This window comes from Carcharhinus amblyrhynchos, chromosome 11 (assembly GCF_965287045.1).
Source record: "Carcharhinus amblyrhynchos chromosome 11, sCarAmb.v2.hapA, whole genome shotgun sequence".
Lineage (NCBI taxonomy): Eukaryota > Metazoa > Chordata > Chondrichthyes > Carcharhiniformes > Carcharhinidae > Carcharhinus > Carcharhinus amblyrhynchos.
In genome coordinates this window covers 91,025,103-91,034,444 of record NC_137334.1, presented here as the reverse complement: position 1 = coordinate 91,034,444, position 9,342 = coordinate 91,025,103, and the positions used below count along the sequence as shown (strand labels likewise).

The 9,342-nt window shown below is 45.5% G+C and overlaps 1 protein-coding gene across 1 annotated transcript in view; it reads left to right on the top strand.

Moving 5' to 3' along the window:
• The first annotated feature begins 334 nt into the window (after nt 1-334).
• Nucleotides 335-9,342, top strand: part of cfap65 (cilia and flagella associated protein 65) — a 137,924-nt gene continuing 128,916 nt past the window's right edge. The window contains exon 1 of the mRNA XM_080198323.1: nt 335-397. The gene's annotated coding sequence lies outside the window, so the exon portion shown is untranslated. The remainder of the gene's footprint in view (nt 398-9,342) is intronic.

Here is a 9,342-nt window from a genome sequence, read left to right as displayed (position 1 = left end):
TCTTTCAGGTTGGAGACCACTCTCCATCTGCCATTCCTCAGCCCACTGGCCCAATGATTAAGAGGTGGAAACGCCAGTGCCAAACTGACCAAGATCCCGTCGCAATCCTAGATCACCTTCTTCACTTCAGAGAGAAGCTATTACACTTCGGAAAGCGCACCCCTGTTGTGTGAAAAGCCCAGTGGGTGTGCGGAGGCGCTATACAAAGGCAGATCCGGCCACCGTGGGTGGGCGGGGGCGGGCGGCGCGGGACTCACTGCGCCTGCGCGGTGCCCCGGCCGCCGGCCGTTGCCAGGGGCAGCAGCGGCGCCGCTGGTTGCCAAGGGGACGGGGCCGCCCGGAACGCGGCGCTGGGAGGCCGGAGAGACCGGGGAGACCGGGCCAGGGCCAGGACCAGGTGAGAGAGAGAGGCCGGGGAGAGGGGGCCTCCTGAGCTGCGGGGAGACTGGGGACCCCCAACCCAGAGGAATCGGGACCCCCCCCACCCCCTCCTCTCCCCACAGAGAGATTGGGGATCCCCCAGTCCCCAGAAATACAGAGAGGTCGGAGTCAACCCCTTCCCCCCCCCACCCCCCCCCCCACCACAAACCAGCGGAATTAGGGACCCCCCCCCCTCCTCAGATTTACAGCAAGATAAGGGACCCCCTCCCTTTCCTCTTGCTCCTCAGATACAAGGGGATCTGGAACCCCAAGAGGAAAAGAGAGAGATCAGAGACAATCCACTACCCCCCCCCCCCCCCGCCCCCCCACAACACTCCCTTCCCTTTTGAGGCACTGAGAGATTGAGGATCTGTGAGGGGTGCAGGGAGATTGGGGATTTTCATCCAATTTACAAGGGGAGTGACCCCCCCCCCTCCCCCCCAACACCCCTCCGAGAGATACAGGCAGCTCAGGGAACCCCAAACACTCCGTGATGCACCGAGCGATTGAGGATCTGTGAGGGGTACAGGGAGATTGGGGATTTTCACCCTGAGTTTCAAGGAGATTGACCCTCCCACCCCTCCGAGAGATGCAGGCAGCTCAGGGAACCCCAACCACTCAATGATGCACTGAGCGATTGAGGATCTCTGAGGGGTACAAGGAGATTGGGGATTTTCACCCTGAGTTACAGGGGATTGACCCCCCCCCCCCCCACCATCTCTCCGAGAGGTACAGGCAACCACTCCACTGGGCGACTGAGGACTCCCATGGGGTACAGGGAGATTGGAGATTCCCATCCTGAGTTGCAGGAAGATTGCACTCCCCACATACCTCCCTCCCAGAGCTACAGAAAGAGCAGGAACCTTCCCACTTCCCCCATGAGATACGGCGAGATTGAGGATCCCTGAGGGGCACAGGGAGATTGGAAATCCCCCCCCACAAGGTACAGGGAAAGTTTGGATTCCACCTGGCCCCCCCAAGGTACACTGGGGCCACCCCTTGAGGTTGTATGAGATTTCTGACCCTCGAAGCGTTCAGAGGCTTCCCCTAGCTACCCATAAGTACAAGAAGATTGGGCAGCCCTCGCCCCCTCCCCCCCACCCATCCCATATGGGTTCAGGACACAGTATTGTTCTAAAGTTATAAAACATACAATGCTGGGAAAAAAACTCAGTCGTCTGGCAGCATCTTTAGAGAGAGAGATAATGTTTTAAGTCCATGTGACTCTTCTTCAGATCTGTAGTGTTGTAGGGAATTTGACCCGCACTGGTGTGGATTGGGTTCCCCCCCCCCCCACCTCACCCCTCACCCCTGGCTCTATGTTGCATTCTAGCCTGGCTGAAGGAGCACCATATTGCAGAATCCACACAAGTAATCCTTCTCTATGAATGTGCTCAGGCAGGGTGTTTGACTGGGATAGTTCACATTCCCACTCCAGCTCTACTGAAACTTGCAATTTCTGATGATCTTTCATTGCCCAGAGTCATTGAGATCAATTGTAGAAGCCAGTGTCAGAGGCTCCTGCTCTACTATCTATTTACATATTTTACATTTGAAGGTTTGAGATGATGGACTGCTCTTGGGTTTGAATGTTGCATAGCACACGTGAATGAAAAACATTTTTGTTGGACGCAAGATGGAATAAGTAAGTCAAGTATTGTGAAGCAGTGCATCATTCCTTGGAATTATTGCTGTTGTACAACGTAATAAGATTTTCAACCCAACTCGTGTCTTATTTCAGACAAGTCTTGGAGGCTTGGAAGTAGAGTGATTTGACCATTAACAACCTAATTTTAAAGCACTAATATCTCTGTGCTGTCCCATATCTTTTTATTCTCATGTTCCCCATTTTGTGCAATGTGATAGGATGAAATGACAGTGAAAGCACTCCTAAGTAGCAGCGATCATAATGTGATTGAATTTTACATTCAGTTTGAGGGAGAGAACAATGCATCCGAGGCTGGTATTTTAAACTTAAATAAGGGCAATTATAGGGGCATTAAAACAGAGCTAGCTAGATTGAATTGGTAAATATGCTTAAGGGATAGGTCAATAGAGGTTCAGTGGCAGACATTTAGAGGGGCATTTCAGCAACCACAGAAAGAAAGTTCAATTTAGTTTGTTTAATTTAGTTAATTAATTTACGAAATTATCCATGATTAACTAAAACAATTAAAGACAATGGTGGAACAGTGGTTAGTTCTGTTGCCTCACAGCGCCGGGGACCTGGGTTTGATTCCTAGCTCAGGTCATTGTCTGTGTGGAGTCTGCATGTTCTCCCTGTGTCTACGTGGGTTTCCACCAGGAGCTCCGTTTCCTCCCACAATCTGAAAGACCTGCTGGTCAGGTTCATTGGCCGTGCTAAATTCTCCCTCAGTGTACCCAAACAAGTGCCAGAGTGTGGTGACAAAAGTATTTTCACAGTAGCTTCATTGCAGGAATAATGTAAGCCTACTTGTGACACTAATAAATAAACTTGAACTATTAAACTTAAAGAAAAAGCAAATATTTGTGCAAAGATGAGTGGCAGGTCAGATGATTAGAATGAATAGAAAGAACATAAAAGAATGATAAAAAGATTGATAAGGAGAGAAAAACAGGGAAACAAAAAAGCTAGATAGCAATATAAAAATGAAAGTAAGAGTTTCTACAGATATTTAAGTAAGAGTTAACAAAGTGAGCGCTGGCCCTATAGAAGGTGTGTCTGGGGAATTGATAATAAGAACATAAGAAATAAGAACATAAGAAATAGGAGCAGGAGTAGGCCATCTGGCCCTTCGAGCCTGCCCCGCCATTCAATAAGATCATGGCTGATCTGTCGTGGCTCAGTTCCACTTTCCCGCCCTCTCCCCATAACCCTTAAACCCCTCTCTTATCAAAAACCCATCAACCCGCTTCTTAAAAATATTTAGCGAGGCAGCCTCCACCACTTCAACGGGCAGAGAATTCCAGAGATTCACCACCCTTTGAGTGAAGAAGTTCCTCCTCAACTCTGTTCTAAACCGCTCCCCCTTTATCTTGAGGCTGTGCCCCCTAGTCCTACTGTCTTTTTTGAGCGGGAAGAGTCTCTCCACCTCTATCCTATCCATCCCATTCATCATCTTATACGTCTCAATGAGATCTCCCCTCATTCTTCTAAACTCTAACGAGTACAAGCCTAGTTTATTCAGCCTCTCCTCATAGCTCAACCCCCTCAACTCCGGTATCAGCCTAGTAAACCTCCTCTGCACTCCCTCCAAGGCCAAAATATCCTTGCGCAGGTGCGGCGCCCTAAACTGCACACAGTACTCCAGCTGCGGCCTCACCAATGCCCTATACAGCTGCAGCAAGACCTCCCTACTTTTATATTCAATCCCCCTCGCTATGAAGGCCAGCATCCCATTCGCCTTCCTGACCACCTGCTGCACCTGCAGGCTGGGTTTTTGCGACTCCTGCACAAGGACCCCGAGGTCCCTCTGCACCGTCGCCTGCTGCAGTTTTTCGCCCCGTAAGTAATAGTCCTTCCTACCATTCTTCCTACCAAAGTGGACCACCTCGCACTTGCCAACATTAAATTCCATTTGCCATTTCCTGGCCCATTCGCCCAGCCTATCTAGATCCTTCTGCAGACTCTCCACACCCTCTGCACAATTTGCCTTTCCCCCAATCTTGGTGTCATCAGCAAATTTCGACACCCTACACTCGGTTCCCTCCTCCAGATCATCTATATAAATGGTAAATAGCTGAGATGAGCTAAGCAGGTGCTTTGTATCAGTCTTCACTGTAGCGGATACAAGTAACATCCCAGAAATAGCTGTAAATCAGGAAATGGGAGGGAGGTACTCAGGAAAATTTCCAATCACCAAGGAAATAGTATTGAGCAAATTGCTCAGCCTGTGAGCTGACAAATCCCCAGGTCAGGTGAACTTCACCGTAAGGTCTTGTTTCTCACATTAGGAGGCAGTGTGTCAGTTGCCGCCAGCAGGACCTCCTGGTCCCGCTGCTGTCAGTAGGGTTTCCTATTAACTGTGCTCCATGCGGCTAGGAAACCTTTGGTGGGATGCGCCGTTGGCAGGACCAGAAGATCCCACCAGCATGAACAGCAGGAACATTCCAGCCATTTACACCTATCTTCAGTCAATGTGTTGAGTGGATGATCCATCTCAGCCTCCTCCTGAGGCCATCACAGATGTCAATCTTCAACCAATCTAATTCATTCCACATGATATTAAGAAATTGCTGAAAGCACTGGTTACAAAAAGGCTCTGGGCCCTGACAACATGCACATACTAGAGTGATTGGCATTAGAACTCAGACTCCTCAATGCCACACTTGTTTGAATACTTGTTTTGATGTCAAGGGCAGTCAGGTTTGTCTGTGTTTGGGCCAAGGCTGCAATAAGTTCTGGAACTATGTGGCTCTGGCAAATCATTGGTGAACAGATTGTTGCTGAGTAAGTGCTGCTTGACAGCACTGTCCATGACATATTTCATCACTTCACTGATGTAGACTAATGGGGCAATATTTGGCTGGATTTGATTTGTCCTCTGTTTTGTGGACGGGAAATATCTGGACAAATTTTCACATTGTTTGGTAGATAGATGTCAGCATTGTAGCTGTACTGAAACAGCTTGGCTAAGAGCAACGCTAGTTCTGGAGCACAGGTCTTCAGTGCTACAGTTGGGATGTTGTCAGGGCTCATATCTTTTTTACAAGGGACGATCGTTTAAAAAGAGATGAGGAGGAACTTATTCAGCCAGAGAGTGGTGAATCAGTGGAACTCTTTGCCACAGAAGGCTGTGGAGATCAGGTCATTGAGCGTCTTTAAGACAGAGATAAACAGGTTCTTGATTAATAAGGGGATCAGGGATTATGAGGAAAAGGCAGGAGAATGGGGATGAGAAAAATATCAGCCATGATTGGATGATGGAGCAGATTTGATGGGCCGAGTGGCCTAATTCTGCTCCTATGTCTTATGATCTTATGGTCTTATATTGAGTGCCTTCAGCCATTTCGTGATATCACGTGGAATGAATTGAATTGACTGAAGATTGACAGCTATGATGGTGTCAAGAGGAGGCTGAGATGAATTATCTGGTTGAAGATAGGTGCAAATGCTTCAATCTTATCTTTTGCATTGATGTGTTGTGTGTTCCATTTTTGAGGGTGGGGTTGTTTTTGGAGCCTCCTCCTCTGCTTAGTTGCTTAATTAACAAACTCCAATGAGAGGTGAGGAAACCAGCCCACTCCTGTCCTCCTCACCAACTCTCAATGTTAGAAAGCTTTGGCAAATGTAGGTCCAAAGTCACCTGTCCCTCCCAACCATGCTACACTTTCCACATATCATATCTCAAATGATTTATACACTATGTCAAATGTTATTTCCTGAAATAAATCTATATAACCTAGATTTTACTGGATTGGGCCATTTTGTGTGCCCTATTCATGAGATTTTTTTTACTCACCTTTCAGGTGAAGTCAATGGATATCTGGAACCTTAGTAAATGAGAGGGCCAACAGTGTGACTCCTTAGATTTAAGGATAGAGAGAGGAATGATGGTCCAGGAAATAGAAAGAATTAGGCTAAATTTAGACACAGAAAGATAAATGAACAGAGGGAAAGAAAGTTTGGATTAAGAGAGAGAAATATACAAGATTAAAAAAAAGCCTTGGAACAATGTACTGTCCACAGCTTCAATTATTCTCTTTCAGAGCTGGGGAACCATTAAATCTAGTCAATCGTTATGAATCAGCCTTAACTCTCCGTGGTGACTTTCATTCATTTTAGTGGCGCAAATGCAGAAATTCCTTGGAACACGTGGGGAAATTGAAGGTTCAGATCCTGTTTTTGTAAGGCGAATGGAGCAGTCCAGCAACTTGTGGCATTTTACAACTCATAGCATCCCCCTCTCTGGTGGCTGAATAAGTCACGCATTAATAATGGTTACCACCATCCAAATTGCTTTTATTTATGCAGCAAATCCTGGGCCATTACTCCCTTTTCAATGTTCTGCTATCGTGGAGATGGTGCAATAGCTCATTATGAAAGGTACAAATTTTCATAGGATCAACCAGCAGAACTGTCCAGTTCTGAACAGTCTCCTGTCAGTCAGACTTTGGCATGCTGACAGCAATTCAGTGTCAGAGAAACTGAATGTAAGCCAACTGATCTTAAGTCACTGGTGTGTAATGCTGATGGGATACTCTTAATCCATCAACTCAAATTTCTGCCACCACTACTGACAGACCTGTAAAGGCCAATGCTTCACCTTGCTAAAGAGCTCCAAGTACTTTCTCCAGGTGCAACCCAAGATCGGGAGGACTGACTCATTTTCGTGTGTCACCAGGTATTTCAGTTAAAGTGTAATCAATAGGTATATATTTTGCATTTTTCCTTGCGCTTTTGTGACATGGCTTCACAATTCTCCATATGGAAGACTCTCATAGAGGGGTCATTTGTGATGTCATTATTTTGTGCACAAATATCGCAGTATCTCAGTGAAGTTGTCATAAACCTTTCGTTTATAACAGAACTCTAAATGCCAAGTTAACTCCCCAGCAATATTTATACCTGCTATTTAATCAATGGGAGAAAGTCATTAGCATAATATGAACAGATTGCAATGTTTTAACCTAATCAGAATTATTGGTTTTGCATTTACCATATGTAGCAATTCCACTTAAGTAAATGGGGAATAGGGTAAGAGTTGCGAGATTGTAATAAATTCTGGACCTGATGCTCAGTACTATATTATTCCATCAGTCTGGTAATAGGAGAGTGCCTTACTTGCTGAGCAATTTAAAGGACAACAGCATCTCGATTATAATTGCAGTTAACTGAAAGGTCACTTAGTATTATAGTTATTTTTATATTCCTTCTTCACTTTGATTGTCAGGTTTCCTGGTACTGGCCTTTCTTTGTTTTCAGGCATGTGCTGGATATGTGGTACTCACTTCACCCCCAAAAAGCTACGGGGGCTCAGTAAATTGAAAATATCAAACCCGGGGTTGATAGGTTTTTGTGTTAGATGAGGGTACTAATAATTTTTTGTTACATGAGGTTATTAAGGGGATGCTGAAGAAAGGTGGGTAAATGGAGTTGAGTATGAGGGTGATCTATCTGAGGTGTTTAAAATTGTTAAAGAAGTTTGGTAGGCAGATGGAGAGTAAGTATTTCCTCTGATGGGGAAAGTCCAGAAGAAGGCGTGTATCCTTTCACAGGGCTGATAACAAGAAGCACTTCTTCACACAAAGGATAGTGGAGGTGTGCAACTTTCTGCTCTCCCAAAAAAGCTGTTGAGGCTGAAGTCAAACCAGATTGTCAAAACTGAGGTCAATCATTTTTTGTTGCGTAAGGAACCTAAGGGATTTAGAATTATAGTAAGTGGATGGAGTTAAGATACAGATCAGCCAGGATCTAGTTGAATGGCTCACTCTTGTTTCCATTTCCTATGTCACTGCATCCCATTGTAGAGTGGTAAATGTACCTCATGATAGAAGTTTAATCCATAAACACTGATGGTAAAAAGCCTCTTTGAAGCAACCAGGTTCATAAGGAAAAGGCGGGTGATGTATTCTCCACTTGTTGGCTCTAGAAGTATATGGGTGAGATTTTCCAGCTCTTCCCACCAGTGGGATCTTCCAGTTCTGCAAGAGATGGGCCAAACAGCATAGATACTGGCAGAACTGGAAGATCCCACCAATGGCCAATGGTGAGCAGCCTCCACTGCCAGAAAACACACCACAGCGGGGCCAGAAAATCCTGTCGTGTGTCTGACCTCATAGTATGTGTTATTGAACAGTGAGATGTGTGACTGTAACAAAAATTTATAGACCATTGTAAAGTTGTAAAACGTCCCAAGTTACTTCATAGCAGCACAATCAGAGAAATGTGACACTGCATCACAAAAGGGGACATTAGGATAGGAAACTTGGTAATTGAGGTAGGGCTTTAGGACATCTTAGGGGAGAGGGATGGGGTGGGCAGGGAGGGCGGGGAGGGGAGCGGAGAGGTTTGGGAGGCAATTCCCAGAGCTTAGAGTCTCAACAATTATAACCACTGCCACCAATGGCAGAGTGATGGAAATCAGGGGCAAGAGGCCTGGGGAGGAAGAGATGTACAAGAGCATTGTTACTAGACTTATATGTTGACTTGGCATCCCAAAGATAACCATTTAGGACCCACAATCAATGAGATTTGACCCATTTCCCATCATCAAAGTAACCCCAACAACCAGATAATATGTCCAGTGTTCCATGAGCCCAGTAATCCAGTACCCACTGTCACTACCCATGCAGCTAAGTCAAAATAGATATCCAAAGATTAACAAACCAGTCTGAGCGTGCACTAGTACATAATTCCCCCACTCTAACAACACCAGAGACATGTATAACAAAAAAAGAGAACCCAATCTTTTCCAGGATACAGTCCAGTGAAGGGTATTAAAAATTGTACTCCTTCAGTGCAAATACAAGAACTACAGCACATAAAAAACCCAGATAAATACTCATGTGACATAACCAACTCAGCATGTTCTCCAATAGAAAGAAGGAGACTCACAAACAATTCCCAAACAAGGAAGTATCTCCATATTGCAAACACCAAAACTCATGATTTAGTCCTTGATAGAGAGCCAGAAACAGGATGGGCAGACTCCCTCATCCACCTCGCTCCCCTAATACAATCATCAAGATCAAAATTGAGTGCAAACTACAATGCACATTAAAATATGGCCTCCCTCATTCCACTGAAGAAGCAGGCCAGTGGATGAATACCTTCAAAAAGAAAAAAATGTATAATCCTGATTTTTGCAGGATAACAGGTGATAAACGCCTCTGTACTCATATATCATACACCCTTGTCAGGCTTTCCTTCGCCCCTGCACTTACATCATGTTATCCCCTGCAACCATTTTTTTAATTCGCTCATGGGATGTGGGCCAT